Below are 18,288 nucleotides of genomic sequence, written 5' to 3'. Positions count from 1 at the left end.
AGCATTTTCCCAAGTTGGCAGGGATCCAGAAATTAAAGAAATAGCAAACACATGTCGAGTGTCTCCCATAATCCCCTTTTACCTCCCCCAACCTCAGCAAGGCTATACAGGTTTTATCGTCTTGATTTTACATTTTTGAAAACAGAGGCTAAGGAAGGCAGAGTGGCTGGCTCAAGGTCACATAGCAAATATGTGGAGGAGTCAGGATTCAAATTCGGATTTGTCCAACTCCAGGCTCTTTGCGTGTCCCAGGGCATCACCCTGCAGTCCTGCACACCTCCTTCTTGAAAAGCCAGCTTTGTCCCCAGAGATCTGGTAGCTTCTAATGGCCACTAATGTTCTCAGTCATCTTCAATGGCTGGTACAGTGGTTCCCCTGGGGAAAGGAGCTGCCTGTTGTTCACCAGCTTCTGTGCTTTTCAATTAGGTAATTAACAGGTAACTCCCTGGGGAGCCAGGTGAAAATGCTGTGTCAGAACCTCGAGTAGAAAGGGAGCTCCTGTTTTCTTTTTTTAAAAAAAATTTTATGTATTTATTTTAGAGAGGGAGAGCTTGCAACCTGGGAGAGCAAAGTGGGGGGGAGGGCAGACTGCAGGGAGTGCAGGGAGCCCTACACAAGGCTTGGATCCCAGGGCCCAGAGATCATCACCTAAGCCAAATTCAAGAGTCAGATGCTCAACTGACTGAGCCACCGGGGTGCCCTGGGAGCTGATGTTTTTTGAAACAGTGATCTTTCAAGGGTCTTTTCAAGTACATTATGCAAGAGGGAACCAAGAGAGTTTGCATAAATCCATAGGGGTACAGAATAGACTGAGGTTTAACAGTAGATTAATTGGGGGGAGGGTCCTGGGGAGTGACTGCTTAATGGGTACTGTGGGGTCTTCTTTTGGGGATGAAAACATGCTAGAACTAGGTAGGGGTAATTGTTGTACAACATCGTGAGTGTACCGAGTGCCACGGAATTGTACATTTTAAAATGGTTAAAATGGTCAATTTTGTGTCATGTGTGTTTTACCACAATAAAGAAACATGTCCATAAACATCCAGGCCGGATTTGTGGACCATTTACAAACGGATGCAGTTCTCCCACCCATCGCTGTGTCTAAGATGATTTCTTACAGTCAGTTTGGTAATAAAACACAACAGTGACATCCTGCTGTAAATGTGCCTGCTGCCCGAGTGTTGGTGTGGCTGGCTTTTGCTCTCCACTTTTGCTCAGAAACTTTTTTCCATTCATTGAGGGAGGTAGTGTGGCAGGGGAGAAAAAGCATGGGCTTTGGAGTCAAGTGGACCCATGTCTGACTTTCAGTGTGCTGTTTGCTGACTGTGCTGCATGAGAGCATTACTTTCTTTCTCTCTGAGCCTCATTTTTCTCATCTATAAAACAGGAATGTTAGCAGCAGTGTCCTCCTAGAAAGTTGGTGAATTACTGTCTGTAAAGTCTGGCTGATAGACTATGATCACTTACTGGTAGCTGCTTCTCTTCTTTTTTTCCCCATCCCCTCTTTCTTTTCTTCTTCCCTCCTTCCATCCTCCTCATTATTATTTAACAAAAAATCTAGGGCTAGGAGAAAAGGAAGGGCTTGGTAAAACAGAATGAACTGTAAATCCTAAAGCTGATAGAAACAACAGTATTGATTCTTCCGATGGACGTAGCACTGTGAGGTCCTGAAATCCTCTTCCACTACTGTCTCCTTTACTCTTCACTATGATTCTAGTAATACTTAACATAGACTTCTTTTTTTTTTTTAAGATTTTATTTATTTATTTGACAGAGATCACAAGTAGGCAGAGAGGCAGGCAGAGAGAGAGAGAGAGGGAAGCAGGCTCCCTGCTGAGCAGAGAGCCCGACGTGGGACTCGATCCCAGGACTCTGAGATCATGACCCGAGCCGAAGGCAGCGGCTTAACCCACTGAGCCACCCAGGCGCCCCTTAACATAGACTTCTTATCCCCATTTGGCAGGTAAGGACGCTGAGACAGACAGACAACTCTGATTGAAATGGTAGAGCCAGAATCAAATCAAGAGCGAGTAGTTGTTTGCTCCCAGCATGCTGCTTTCTGTAGCCAAAGCATCCATCAGAGCTGTTGAAAGTTTTCACAGTGTCTTTTATAAAACACAGTTGTTGAGTTTTATCTTATTAGGAGTCTGTCTTCATGGGGGCACCAAGAGATTCTGTGGGAGTGTCACACGTAGCCCTGAGTCCCCTCAGCAAGCAGCATAATCTGAGTAGAGATGATTAGCATTGTCATCAGGAGTCCTGAGTTCTGGTCCTGGCTTGGCCATTAACCTGGCCTTGTCCTGAAGCTTCCAAGAAGACAGTGCAAAGCCATGGCAATGTCATCTGCTTTCATTTATTCACTCATTAGTTCAGCCAACAATTCTTTAATAAACAGGTATTTAGCTAGGAGCCGGGAATAAATACAGCAATGAACCAGCCAGATGCTTTTTTTTTTTTTTCTTCCCTTATGGAGCTCAAATTCTAGTGGAGGAGAAAAAGAAAAAAGAAAATAAACTTTTACATGAATGAAATAATTACATGTGGTATTAAATGTTAGGAGATAAAAGGGGTGAAGATTGGACATGAGACGGAGAGATCTGTAGGTTGGGTGATCAGCGGAAAGAGACAAGAGCCCTTTAAGCTGAGAGTTCAAGACCTACAAGGAACTAGCCAAGTGAAAGGAGACAGGTTGGGGGGGGAGGGTGCATTGCAAGTAGAAAACATCATGGGCGGAAGTGCTGGGGCTGGAGAGGATTGAGAGCCTTTTAGGAACCTAAAGAAACCAGCATGGCCAAGTTTAGTGAGCTGAGGTTGGAGAACAAAAGAGCCTGGACCATTCAGCGTCTCTAGTCCTCAGTAAGGAGTTTGAATTTTAAGTGCAATAGGAACCCTTTGAAATCTCTTGTAAGCAAGGGAGCTACATGATCTGATTTGCATTTTATGAATGTCAATCCAGCTGCCACGTGGAGAATGGACCAGAGAGGAAAGCCAGGAGCCTCGTTCAGAGACTGTGGAGAGTCAAGTGGCTCTGAATAGGAGAAACACTAAGGAAGATGGCAAGATGTGGGCAGGCTGAGGAGGCACTTTGGAGATAGACTCTAAAGGACTTGCTGCCCGGTTGGCTGTAGGGAGGAAAGGGCACAGAAAAATCAAGGATGACCACTATAACTTTGGATAAGACCACTGGCAGTTGGGGGAGACAGGGGTGGGAGTAGAGGAAGAACTAGTTCTACTCTGGACATGTTGGGTCCCAAAGAAAGAGCAGGGGGACAACGAGGGACATGAGGGACAAGGAGGGACCAATAAAGGGACATTGGCTTGAGGACCTCGTATAAGGTTCTGGAGCCGCCATCAATTCACTGGGTAGCTGTAAATTCTTTTCTCTCTCTGGGTCCCAGGTTCTCCATCCATAAGTTGGATTAGATGATATGCTGATGTCTTTTGCTTGTCCTAGTTTTGGCATCCCATGATTCTGAGAACATGTTTACTTGTCATTCATGGGTTTATCTAAAGTCATATAAATCTTTTTGTATTTGGAATCTCTTCTACCTCTTATAGGTTGGTGAACTCCTACTGTAAGTACTACTTCCTTTAATTTGTCCTGAAAAATTTTTTGAGGTCTTTATATGGGGGTCCTTCAGTAGACTTTGGCAGGATGGGGGAATAGCTCCACAGAGTTAGAAGCCAGAACTTTGGTTCTGGTACCCCACCTTTTTGTTACTTCTGTGTTTCTGACACCACCTCCATTCTCATTTGCTTAGATACTAGCTCAGTGGTTCCTAAACTTTGCACATTGGAATCACTGGAGAGTCTTTTAAAACCAGTGATGCCTTCTTCCTACCCACAGTCATTCTGATGTATTTGACATGTGATCCAGGCATCAAGAGTTCTAAAAGTTCCCCAGATGATTGTAATGTGCAGCAATGTTTGAGGACGACTGTGTTACTGATACTTAAGATATTACCTGATAATTAAGGAATGAATAAATGGCAAGCTAACCGGAAAAGAACAAAAGCAATCACTCTTCTCTCTGGAATTTAGAACTTCCCCAAAACCCTAGTGATTCAGAGTAAAGAACAGAAATGGGGGGGTGGGGTAGGGCGAAGAAGTCATTATTGTAGGGAAGGGAGATAGCCATATGCCTTGTTTGGCATGTCAGGTGGGAACATTCTCAGGAGCTTCCCAGGTATAATCTAATCTGGCCCCCAAAGCAGAGAGCAGAGGAAGACTGAGGAAAGAGGCAGGCCACCCAGATTGGTAGGCAGGTTTTGTAAGCAGGGGAATTTACTTACAAGGCTTGTCTTGTGTGGCTACAAAAAAAAGCAGATCTCCATACCTGCCCTCCAGAATCTTAAAAAGTTATCTAGAGACCACAACTGGGTTCAGTCATATATACTGTCCAAATGATCTCAACATCACATCACTGTCTTGAGGCTATGTCTATGCGGCAGCCTCTAGAAGCAAGGAGGGCACTTGGGATGCACATTCCAAGGCTCGGGGAGAGGTGAAAAGCCTTCTGTTGCTGGCTCCATCAACCAGCTGTTATGACCTCCCCATGACCTCCCCCATAACAGTGATAATCAATTACGCAAGTCTACTTTTCTGTCGTCTTCTCTCCCTTGACTCTTAACAGATCTGAGACCCTAATCTTGATCTATTTTCAATCAGAACTGGCTCTATTACTCAACACATACTCGAAATACATTCCATCACTCCTGTGGCCACAGCAAACAGTGGGAATCCCACAGGAGCTCTTCCTGCCGGACTCCCAAGCTGTCACTAGTCCGTGATTCAGATAGTCACGGCACCAGTGGGTCAGAGTTGGCAGGAAGATACCTATTTGTTATCTGGACTCTAAACTAAGGAATACACATGTGTGCATGCATGCTCATTTTGGGGGGGCGGGTGGAAGGGGTGTCTGTTTTCATATTAGAAGATGCTGTCTTCTTGATGGTAATTTTGAGAAAATACCTCTCCCCTCTGGTTTTAGGTTTTCTTATCTGAAATAGGATATTTGAATTCTTTAGTCTACGAGTTGGGAAAGCACTAGAGGCCTGTCACTGCAGTGGAATTTTCTGCAGCTCGAATGAATGAGAGACGAATCACAGATTCAATCGAAAGCCACACACAGAAAATTCAATATCTGAGAAAAGGGAAGCTTGAGGCCATTCATCCTCACCTCATAGGAATGAAGCAGAAATAAAAACCACCTTTCAAAAGGAGAGTTATAACTTCTAGCTTTTGGAGGTGGGTTTCAGATTTTTTTCTCCTCATTCAACCTGGTTCCTTTACGGAACACAAATAAACCTTAAGGGGTGGAGGCATCAGAGAGGATTGAAATGTGATTGCATTTTCTTTCCTTCTCCAGTTTTGGAGTTTAAAGATCATAATTGCGTTCTTCCTTTTGTTTATCAACAAGCTACAAACTTTCAAAGCTTGGTAAAAGGAATCAGAATGGTGAATGGTGAATGGTGAAGTCCCCACAGCCCACACACATCCCTGAGGTTCCTTCTTGGTCTCCAGGCTCTCCTCTCTGGAGGGGATGGTGCTGCCTAGAAAGACCAAGGTAGACACTCTGGACACTCTGATCCAAGCCCTCAGGATTCTGGGCCTTGCCACATTTGAGCCTGGAAATCAGGCTGGAAATCGAATCCCTGGGTCTTTACTCAGTTAGTACAGAGTACAATGAATAGGGCCACACTTTGGAGCCAAAGAGATGTGCGTTCAAATCCCAGCTTCGATTCTTACTCATTCTGTGGCCTTGAACAGCTCATTTAGCCTCTTTTTTTATTCTAATTAATTATTTTATTAACATATAATGTACTATTTGCCCTGGGGGTATAGGTCTGTGAATCGTCAGGCTTACACACTTCACATCACCCACCCTAGCACATACCCTCCCCAATGTCCATCACCCAGCCACCCTCTTCAGGTGGACAGCAACCTCAGCAACCCTCAGTTTGTTTTATGAGATTAAGAGTCCTTATGGTTTGTCTTCCTCCTGATCCCATCTTGTTTCATTTTTTCCTTCCCTACCCCCAAACCCTCCACTCTGCCTCTCAACTTCCTCATTGATATCATATGATAATTGTCTTTCTCTGATTGAGTTATTTCGCTCAGCGTAATACCCTCTAGTTCCATCCACATTGTTGCAAATGGCAAGATTTCATTTCTTTTGATGGCTACATAGTATTCCACTGTATATATATACCACATCTTCTTTATCCACTCATCTGTTGATGGACATCTAGGTTCTTTCCATAGTTTGGCCATTGTGGACATTGCTGCTATAAACATTTGGGTGCACGTGGTCCTTCGGATCACTACATTTGTACCTTTAGGGTAAATACCCAGTAGTGTGATTGCTGGTTTGTAGGGTAGCTCTATTTTCAACTTTTTGAGGAACCTCCAGGCTGTTTTCCTTAGCCTCTTTGAGCCTTGGTTTTCACCTGTCCAGAAGGGGTTAATAATGCTCTCTCTGAAGTTGGAAAGTCAAGGGTCAAACAGAGGGTCTGGCCCAGGATAGATATTCTACTGGGAAAAACTGCACAGGTAAATCTGCTCATGTTATGATGACCTAACTATTTCAGGCTTGAGGGGACAAACTCTAATCTTTTTCCTTTCATATTAACTGGTGGACAAAAATCTCACAGTGGTTGTGCCTTCTTGGTGGAAGTTGAATTTGTCCAGTGGACATTAGGCCACAGAGGGATTCCCTTTTGTCAGCCTCAGGAGGACTACCCTCCTCTCCTTCATATGGCTTCGGTGGGATTGCCAATCACAGGACCCTTTCCTTCCCCAGCAGAGTGGACAGGTCACCCAAGACAGACCAATCTGATTCTTCTTTCTCAGAACTTAAATCTTGAAGGAGACATGTAAGAAAAGAAAGAAGTGGCAGCCAAGTTGTCTTAAGGCTGCATGGGAGAAAGACAGTGTGCAGAATCTTTCCATGGAAAACTCCAGAAGTGTCTTCCCCAACTTCACAAAACCATGGCATTTATGATCACTATCCTCCTTTAATTTTGAACACTACCTAATGCTGATGTATTTAACTTCCTTTTTTCCTCTGCAAGAGTTGGAGCAGTATCTATCACTGGCAAAGAATCCAAGTGATCTATGACAAATGTTTCAATATGGATTGGGGTCTCCACTTTTAATGTAATACAACTACTTACTAATTAACTCACCTTGAAGAACAAGTGACTTTTTTAAAAATTATTTTTTAAAAGATTTTTAAAGATTTTTAAAAAGATTTTATTTATTTATTTATTTGACAGAGAGACAGAGCAAGCCGAAACATGGGGAGGGGCAGAGGGAGAGGGAGAAGCAGGCTCCCAGTGGTCAGAGAGCCCAATGATGTGATGCGTGATCCCAGGAACCCAGAATCAAGACCTGCACTAAAGGCAGACCACTTAAACCACTGAGCCACCCAGGTGCCCCATGAGTGACTTTCTTACAAACATTGTATCCACTAATATAGACACACAATTTTTGGACAAAAAGGGGCCTCAGAGAAATCTACTGTCTTCATTTAATATCCAAGAAACCTGAGGCCAAGTGATGACATGTGACATGGTCATTATTCCACAGTCATTTGATGGCTCAGTACAGAACTCAGATCCCATGACATTGAGCCTAGTGTTATTCTGCCTCTCCCCCTCCACCATCCTTAACTTGTGATTGTGGACTCAATGCTTTGAGCTCGGCCTCTGCAAGGCCACGAAAGTAGTTTTCATCCTCATAACAGCTAATGGGCTTTCTCATGTGTCATTATCCACACCTGCACCCCTGACCAGGTCTCTGGCATTGCTGGCTACTGGTTGAGAAGAGGAGATAGGGCGGGCATGAGAGAGAGGCTGGATCCCTGCAGCCTGGACCCACACTCAACAGACAGAGCCCAAGCCCCACCAAAGCACTGGCTTTGCATAAGGAGTTTCATCCTTTGCTTTTCTCCTTTGCCATGGAGATTCTGAACCAAATCTATAATTTCCTTACCTTAGAAAGGTGGAAAGATTTTACTCGTGAAATAACAAAAACTAGGAGAGAAGTCCATTGAACACTAAAGGATATAGTTTGCTTTTCCCTCTAAAGATTTCAGAGAAACCTGAAACAACACAAAACAATACAAAATACAAGCTCAAAGTGTAAGGTTTTATAGGCGAGATAAACATGACACCAGGCGAGGTAGGCATAAGGCAAGATTTATTAAAGGCATTCTCTGGCGAAGTTTCAGGGCTCGGGAGAAGGGGAGCCAGGAACGTTGCACCGGGAGGAGATGGGCACCCTCGGGCTAGGTTCCTCGACTCCAGAAAGGGGAGTGGGGGAAGTCGCACTGGGAGGGAGGTGGCGGGGGTCTTTTATCCGGCCAAGGCAGGGCATGGGCTCACATCCATATATGGTAGGGTATTTGGTGATCTGAGGGTATTGGGTGGGGGTCCTGATACTTCTGTTTCCTGCATAGGTATCGGGTTACCTATGGAGCTGTGACCTGGGCATACATCCTTTTGGTGGGAGAGTCAAGGGTTAAGGAAAGGGGGCGGGTAGGGGTGGGTAGGGGGCTGGAAGATGGCGGGCCCCTGTGGTCATTTCTGTTGTTCCTCCTGCACTCCCAGAGCGCTGACCCAACACAAAGATGAACACTAGTCCTTTGTGAACAGCAGGATAGAGAAAGGAAAATAGCTTGGGTGGTGGTTCTTCTGGAGTGAGATGAGATTCTTAGTGTGGCTTCTGTAACCCACCGAAGAGAAGAAAACCATTGGCTAAAGTACACTGGGCATTTCCTGTGGGCCAGGAACTGGATTCCGTCATTGAAACCTGACAGCCTCCTTGGAAGGAAGTATTGCTGTTCCATAGATGAGGAAACATGCTCAGAAAGGCGAGTCCCTTTGTGCAGTGTCACACGGGTAGTAAGTAGGGATGCCGTGGTTTAAGCCAGGATGATTTGAACCCCAGACCATTATTCAGTATGCTCTACAGACTCCTACCCAGAAGGAATGAGTCCCTAACGTGTGTTTGAAGTCCGCAACAAGCCGCTCCGTTCCTTCTTTCTGCGTATACAAATTGGGAGAGAGACGCGACTTTGAACATTTAATCTTTCCTTTTTCCTCCTCCCCTGAACCAACCTTTACCAAGTGCTTGGAAAGGGCCACTTAAATCCATAGCCCAAGAAAAATGTATCTTTGTGATTAATATGTGTTAAAATGAGGAGTGACACGGTAATAAAATGGGAAAGGTTTGGGGGCCTTTGGGGAAATCCATCTGACTTCAGGCTGTGGTTCCTGTAATGAGGCTTCTACTTTGCGGTCAAGGCGGTAATGTTTTCTGATGCAGGTAGAATGATTAACAAGGTGAATGTATCTGCCTGGAGGAAGGAGGGTGGAGAGGAAGTGCCCTGGGAGAATGAATAGCTCAGCATGGAAAGCCACACACCTTTCCTTCTTTGTTTTTGGGAACTCTGCGAATTTCAAGTAAGCTCAGATGCCAGGAGTGATTTCTTCCCTTGCTTCCCTTTTGTTCTCAATCTAATTCATTCAGTGTTGTGTGGTGCAGGGGTGGGGGGGAGGGTGGAGGTGTTGCTAGAAAGGGGGCAAGAAGGACACAGAACAGAGGCGAGAAGAAACAGAGGAATGCGTTTCCGTAACCCATTGTTCTCACTGTCTGGAAGTTTAGGTCCAGTAATTCTTCCTCTATTTACCTGAAGGGCTGGCTTGCCTGGCAAGAAGAGTATAGATGTTAGAGGATACGGGGGTGTCATTAGGGGGAGTTGCTGTGATTATATGTGGCCAGGGGACCCGGGAGTACACAAATCCTGGTTTGGTCCCGCTCTTCCATGACCTTCCCGAAAAAGATGTTTGCAAAAGTCACTAGGTGGGCTTTGGCCTCCAACTCCAAAGTAAGGATAGGCTGCATCGGGGGTTAAGCTACTTCTTGTTGAGGCCAGAGCCAGTCAGTCCAAAGAGCAAGTGACATCCAAATGGACTGATCACTTTGCTCCCAAGTTTAGATACCTGTCGGTTCAACACTGTAATACCTCATACCTGCTGATAACAAAGAGGAGGGAGATAAGAGAGCTGGAAAGGCAACACCGTCTTCCCCTTGTCTCCGGCAGCTATTCCAGGCTAGATCTAAGTCCTGGCTGCTCTGCCAGAGGAAGGAGAACATCCTGAAAGGGAGGTCGCTGACCAGAGGTCCCCCAGGAAATAGGGAAGCCCGTGTGTGTCTCGAAGAGCACCAATCCTAGAAAAAGCAACCCAATCAGTGTTCTGGACTCTGACCAACCAAATAATCATGACGGTTCTCTCTGTATATGGCGGGGGTGGGGAATGTGATGGGGGAGTGGAGATGATGCAGGGTTCATACCATTCAATTCGATTCATCCTCGGATGGTTGATAGCAGCTGTGAAGGCACTGAGAAGACCCAAAGGAACACAGTTACTGATACTCCCTGTGTTAATCGTCTCTGCTTCAGTTATGTCTTTCTAAATGAATGCACTGGTCTTCTTCATCACTCTATTCTATATTTGCTCTCAGAATGATTTTCCTGAAGCACAGCTCTCACCGTGGCCCTAAAAACATTCCATGGCTCTTACTGTCTAGAGCAGCAGTGGGCAATCTGGGCCACCTTCTGTTTTTGTAAATAAAGTTTTATTGGAAAAGCCACACTCATCCATTTATATATTATTTTTGGCTGCTTTTAGGCTACAGTGTCGGAGTCAAGTGGTTGCAGCAGACCCTACCTCATGTGTTTTTGAAGTTTTATTGAATTATTACATGCCTATAAATATCAAAATTCTAAGTGTATAGCTTGATGAATTTTTAAAATATCAACACATCCTTATAACTGACATCTATGTTCTATAACTAGACACCTATGTTCTGTGACTAGAGCATTAATTTCCAATAGTCCAGAGGCCCCTGAGGCCCTTTTCTTGCTCTTTTATCCTGATTTCTAACATTATAAATCGCTTTTGGCTATTTATGAGTTCAGCTTAGAGACACAAGTAAGTGTTCCTTTTGTCTGGCTTATTTGGCTCAAATTACATTCATGAAAATCAACCATGTCATTGCATATAGTTGTAGTCTGTTTATTCTCATTGCTACAATCCGTTTTGTATATTATACCACAACTTATTAATTCTACTGATGATAGGCACTAGGGTTTCCACTTTGGAGCTATTATGAATAATGCTGCTATGAACATCCTTTTGCTTGTTCTCTGGTTAGCTTATGTATGCACTGCTGTTAATACCAAAGTATGTCATTGTCGAATCATAGGGTACGTGTTACCTAATCATCTTCCAGTGTATTTATACTGATAGAAACTCCTGTCAGGAATGTTTGAGAATTCCGATTGCCACTAAATATTCTTGTCAACGCTTGGACTTTTGTCAATGCTGCTGTTTTTTTTTTTTTTTTTTCTTTCTCAGCAATTCTGGTAAGTGTAATGGTGGAATCTCATTGTGGTTTAAATCTGTATTTCCTACTAAGAAGTAGAGCACCATTTCACTGGCTATTCAGGGGTCCTCTTTTGTGATGTGCGTGTTTTAGTCTTTTGTCTTTTTTCCTATTGAATCATCTGTTTCTAGTGTTTGTTTGTTTTTTTTTTAATAGAAATTCTTTATTCAGGTATGTATTAATGAATATCATTTTTTACTCTTTGTTTTGTTTTAAAGATATATTTTATTTATTTGAGAGAAAGACCAGGAGTGGAGGGAGGGGCAGAGGGAGAGGGAGAAGCAGGCTCCCCACTGGGCAAGGAGCCCAAAGTGGGGCTCAATCCCAGGACTCTGGGATCATGACCTGAGCCAAAGACAGATGCTTAACCAACTGAGCCACCCTGGTGCCCCCATCTCTTACTCTTTGGGTGGCTTTTTCATTTAAGGGTTTTATTTGATGAACAGAGATTTCTAAGCTTACTATATTCCAATTCATTATTTTTTCCTCCATGGTTAGCCCTTTATGAGCTCTTTGTCATCTGTGAAATTATAAAGATATTCATGTGAATTTCCTTCTATAAGCTTTATTGTTTCTTTTTTTCTACATTTAGATTTTAAATCTATCTGGAAATGATTTTGTTTGTGTGTGCGTATGGTATGTATGAGTAGGGAATCAAGGTTTGTTTTTTCCCTATATGGCTATCCAGTTGATTGACTTTTTCTTTAATTAAAAAATCCTTTGCACACTAACCTGCAGGGTCACCATTGTGCTCTATTGGTTTGCTATTTCTTGCATAAATACTGTGCAAAGAAGTCACTATGCATATATTAAAAGAGTACAGCACTTATGATAGCATCAAAACCCATCCAGGTTCTAAGAATGAATGTAACAGAAGTGCGTAATCCTCTGCACTAAAAAGTTTAAGCAAAAGATAAGAGAAAAACAAATTGTGGTAGAGGTGTATGTACTTTTCTTATGCGTTTTTGTTCCTTGCTTTACAGTAGCCAGGACGAATACAATGTTGGATAAAAGTGGTGATAGCAGGTGGCCAGTTTCTCCCCTGCTTAGGGCATGTGTCACTCAGACCAGCATGACTTATTTTACTTATTTGCTCTCCATAAATCATAGAGTGAAAAGAGTTAATGGTCTGGTAACTGTTTGCAAGGGTCTCTGATGGCTAGGCAGAATTATTTGTCTTCTTTTCCTGTACTGTATTTTGGAACTATTCTTCAACTACAGATGAAGGACCCAAATCTATATACTAATTTTTTTGGGTTAAGTGAATGTGAAGCTTTTATTGGTCTACAAAACAAAGATATGATCCTAACTAGTATTTACTGAATATTTAGTAAGTGTTGATGACTTTGTCTGCATGAGTTTATTTGGTGGTACCAACAGTCCTGGAAGGGAGCTGTCATCATTTCTTCTGTACGGGCAAGTATCGGGGGATTAGAAATTGCAAATTTGACCCAAATCACCCAGTTTGGAAGTAGCAGAGCGGCTTTTGAACCTAGTCAGTTTGATTCCAGAGTCCTTTACCACTGTGCAGTATGGATTTGCTCATACCAACTTGAAATGTGCCTTTTTTATAATCCTTTTGTGGTCACACAGAACAAGTGTGCCTTCTTTTTCCAGTGAATCTCCTTCAGTTGCATGAAGATAGCTTTTATCAGCCTTCTGAATGTTCTCCGGATTCAACATTCCTCATTTCTGTCATTCCCTGTATGACAAGGTTTAAAAATCTCCTTTGCTTTTCCAGTTAGCAGTTTTCTTCTTGAAACTCCTCTTCAGGCATGGTGCTCAGTGGGGGAGTATGTTGCTGTGTTTGAATGATTAGCACTATACTGGCAGCAGAACTTTACCCTTCTTTATTATGAGCCTTATACACCTTCTAATACATCCTAAGGTTGAAGCAACTGGTATGGACTTTGGAGTTGGAAGATCCCATTCTAATCTTGGCAGAGCTGTTTACCAGCTATGTGATGTTGGGCAGGTGCCTGGATCTCCCCAAGCCTCAGTTTTCTTACATAGAAAATATGGGGCCATAACTGATACCCTGGTTACCCCCCAGAGAATGTTAAGAGACTCATTTGAGATAATGGATGGGAATGTTGTTTGCAAACAATGAAGAGCTCCATCATTGCCAGTTATTTTTAGCAGACTCATCATGCCGTTGACACATACTGAGTGTTTGTACTGAGTGAAGCTGAATTCAGCCATTAAAAAAGTGAACAAAAGGGAATGTTAGTGGCATTCAGCCAACATTAGGAAATGCTAGTTGGGCTGCTTAGGAGAGAGATTGTGAGTGGGGGTGAGGAAAGAGGGTGGAGTTAACTGCAGTAAAGGAGATACAGACCAGAATGTTCCACTGAGATTGGGGAGAAGCTACCATGGTCCTTAAGGTTAGTGGGGACCAGGAAATCATAAGCAGATTTGGTGACCTGTGATACTGATTGTGTTTTTCCTTCCAGTGAAATCATGAGGCCGAGCCATTCCCTGCCTCCCTCCCCACCCCCCACCCCACAAGGCTAATTATTATAAAAATTCTCTGTCATTGCTTTGCAACGGTCCACAGACTAACTAATTTAAAAATGCAAATGAATGCTAAATTACAGTCAGGTTTGGAGCTCATTTCCTGCCTGTGCACCTAGAGATGGGAGGTGTCATGTCTACAGCTGGAAATCAATCTCAGGCACCCTGGGTGATTTGATAACGACCACCGGCATTGCTGCCGATGTTACAAGATGCTCAGTTGATGGTGGGGGTCAGCAGCACTGAGGACTGTCAATCTTGGGCCTGTCTTGGGCTCTGCAGTGGCATGCTGCAGCTCTGTATCATTCTTCCTGAAACCAAGGGGCCCTCCCTCCCTCGGCCATCTGTCAGCTCCATGATGGGCCAAGTGATGAGCCTGACTCTGGTGGCTGGACAGCTCTGCCTTACCACCTAGCTGTGAGCTCAGGGTCTGAAGGCCTGTTTGATGATTCTGATGATGATGAGAGATGGAGTCTTGCCTGCCAGCTAACCCTCAGATGAGAGTGCCTCACAGTGTGAGCCTAGGACCTGCGGTGTTTTAAATGCAGATTCCTGGGTCCCATCTCAAACCTATATGATGGGAATCTCTACACAGAGACCCTAGGAATGTATTTTTTTTAAGTCAGGCTTTCCAGGCAATTCTTATGCATATTAAAATTTGAGAATTACCATCTTACATTGTAAAATTATCATGCATTGGGGCTGAAAGAAGCCCTAGAGATTTCCTAGCCCAGTGGTTTTCAAACATGGATAGTGTACATTAGAATTATTTTGGGAAATTTAAAATTCTCAGTTCTAGAGGGCTTACCCCCTCACAAATGTCATCACAGTCTCTGGAATTAGGACCAGGCTATCAGTGCTTTTTCCCTCCCTTCCTTTCCCTTCCTTTTTTGTTTATTTAAAGCTCCCCAGAATTTCAACATTCAGCCAAGGTTGAGAATCACTGCTGCACAGTCCAGCCCATTCATTTTACTGCTGTGGACACATGGCTTTCCACAGAGGTACTGTCTCAGGCGGGAAGTAGGAACCCAAGAGAGTCCGTGGTCCAGATAGGATAGGAGCTCAGGTTTCCTGACTCCTGATTCGTGCTGCTTCTACCATCTCAGATTGTTTTTCTTTGTTGAGCCAATGACAACCCTGTTTCCCCATGTTCTATTTTATCCTATAAAAAGTAAAATAACACCAAGGGGTTTGATTTCCTTATAAGCCAGAGGTTATTCCTGTTCTCTCGAGGTAAGCCTGTGGCTCCAGCTGGATTAATCACTGGTTCAAGCTGTGGCCTAAAGCCCGGCCCCAGCTGCAGACCTGTCCTCACATCACTCTAAGTGTGCTGAGTCACTCTGTCTGCAGGGGGAGGTTTGCTGTGTTCTGGGAAAACAGGCTTCAGGTTCTGGCATGAGCCATGCACATGTGACTTTTGAGCAAGCAACCAAACATCTTTGGGTGTTCATTTCCTTGCCTTATACAGAGTGCACAGAACCAAACCAAAGCACTTTGCTGAGAAAGGGACTGTGTTTCAATAACGTAGCCTAGTGCTAGACACAGAGCAGACATCCAGTAAATACTTGATGAATTAAGTAATTAATTTAGAAATGCACGTAGAAGCATCACATAATCATTCCTCCCAGCTTATCTTCTCCCAGAATGATTTACATATGAAATCTTATTTCAAAAGACTAGGTTGCAGTGAAAATTTCTGTATGGTGCCTCTATTTCCAGCCCTAGTAAATGGCTTGATGATACCTGATACAAGTTTCCCCCACTCTCTGAAAATTTACTTCATACCACTTTGTTTTTATAAAAGATCTACATTCATACCCATTTTCTGACTAACTGAAAGAAATCCAAAGAGGATTCTCACTTTTGTAAAATGGTAGTTGATTCTTGGCTTTATGTCATTGTGGCTTTCAAAATCTTTCATAGGAACACTCTACCTTCAGATAGTGGGGCAAATCTGTACTTCTCTCCCACAGCAGAACCTTTTTCTTAACTATCCCTTACCATTCTATATAATGGGATTTCCTTTAGACAGGTTGTAAAGCAATCATGTCTTTACTTACCAAAAGTCCTCTTGACATTATGTAAGAAGAGTGGGAACAAAATTTAAAGGATGAGCAGTATGCCAAACTGGTGGAAATATCTCTTGGGTTCCATCAATACATGAGTTCAAGTTCTAGATTTTTTAACCTAGTAATAATGTACTGTCTTTCATTTAGAAAAATCATTTGCTGTTAGTAGGACCTACACCTTGAATCATTCCATGGTTTTTGAACTTTCACTCAACTGTACCAACATGCTTATGTGTGAACTTTGAACCATAGGCATTTCCAGCTTATGGCCAGGGTGAAAGTGCTGTGACTGTGATTAGGGCATGGTCTAGACCTTCACTGACAAATGTTTCCTGACATAAGGAGGTGATGCTCTGGATACTGGGGATTCACTGTTGTCCTGCAAGACACCCCCTCCAGTCCTAGAACATACGGTCTGGCAGGGGAGATAGGTATGAATGACGGAACGGTAGCAGATGGAGATAATGGACTGTGGCTCTGGAAGAGTGTTGAGTAAAGAAACCTGACCCAGACTGGAGGGTCCAGAAGGCACCCCCAAGCAAGTGATGGCTGCATTGATACTTGGGTGAAGAGGGGCAGGGACATGGCTTCGGCAGAAGGCACAGCCTTTGCAAAGGCCCTGGGGGGTTGGAATGAGTTTGCGTTTGAGCTGTGGAAAGAAGGGTTTTCAGCGATGCAGGGTCACAGGATAAGATGCATGGAGGTTGTGAAGAGCTGGCCTGTGATGAATCAGGTGATCGCCTGACTTGGAGGGTTGGTCTAAAACTGTGGCTTGGCTTATGTGATTCTGATTAGGGCTTCATCTGTGCTTAGGGGTCAGACTATGGGAGTAAGTATGCGGCCATTTGGTCACTCATTTCTCTAACAAACATTTAATGAGTGTCTACTATGTTCCAGGTAGGTTAGAGGTGGGCCAGGTGAGTGGAGTCAAGTCAGTTTCCATTAGGGGTTAAACATGTCTGCTGTGGGGAAACAGCCTTGGGATTGCACTGGGACTACAAAATATGAGAATTTGTTCATGTCATTTCATTTTCCTGAGTTTCCATTGGCTCACCCATTAGATGAAGGATGATAACAGGTTTTTCAAAGGATGGTCATGAGGATCAAATGAGTTACCATGTAAAAAGCACTTAGCACAGTGCTGGGCGCATCATAGATATTTCATGAATATTTGCTATATGCAAAACAGCCAGAAAGGATAAGAAAAAAAAAATCAATCTTTGCTTCCAAGTCTGGGCTTTGGACACTGAGAAAAGCTAGGGAGCATCTCAGGGGACAGTTGCAGGGACAAGGAGTGGTTTCCTGCCAGCTGCATCATCCACCAAGAGACTCAGCTGCCACCTCTCTTGTCCCTTTAGACAGCTTGCTGCTGGCTGGGATGGTGGCAGTGGGCCAGTCACTGAGTTTAAATAGAATTTTCTTTGCAAATTGACATAGCAATGAAATTACCAAACTGCTGTGTTTATCTTTCCAAATAAAAGCCAGATTTTAAGTACATTATACCAGTGTAATTGAAAAATCAGAAGCAAATGAGGGGGGTGTGCAGTAACTTCTGCACTAAAGAAGGTGTGTTTGCAGTATCCCTGTGCTCAGAACCGGCCAGATACCCTGGACTCTGGAGGGATAGAGGCTCCAGTGTTCTCACTAGGGTTGTATGGATTTCGGTTAAGATCTGGCTTTCCCCAAGACAGTGTCTTCTTAATCTTTCTTCAGGGGTGCTCCAGGAACAGATGGTTTTATCTAACCCACACTTCACTGCCAGAGCTCTCTGAGACAGGCTCGCCGGCTTGGCATCCCCGGGCTGCCTCCTTTTGTCTGCACGTGGAGAACTGCAGTGCCTCTGCATGGTGTGGGTGGCTGGCTGAGAAGTGCAAGATACCAACCTTGATGAGAAATCCAGGATGAGCTGGCTACCTGGCTTCATGTTTTGGGTCTTTTTCCTTTGGCTGAGTGCTTGGGGGCTGACCATGGCCATGAGGGAGGTGAAGGTGGGCTTCTCTCCCTAAAACCCCATCTGCCCCCCACTCATGTCACCCCAAATTAAATTTTTTTTTTGATGTGAACAACTGCCGATATAGTTCCTCAACTTTAAAAATGTGAAAGAAGGCCACATCTTTTTTTTCTTTTTTTTTCTTTTAAGCTTTGCCTTTAAAAAAATATTCGTCATGCACGAACTAGGTAAGAGAGATGTAGTTTAAGACAATCTGGGCAGATTCCCCCCCAAGCCTCTCCTGTATTGATTCTGCCCCAC

The sequence above is a fragment of the Martes martes genome (assembly GCF_963455335.1).
Source record: "Martes martes genome assembly, chromosome: 5".
Taxonomy (NCBI): domain Eukaryota; kingdom Metazoa; phylum Chordata; class Mammalia; order Carnivora; family Mustelidae; genus Martes; species Martes martes.
The sequence above is the reverse complement of the archived record's forward strand: the minus strand, read 5'-3'. Positions refer to the sequence as shown.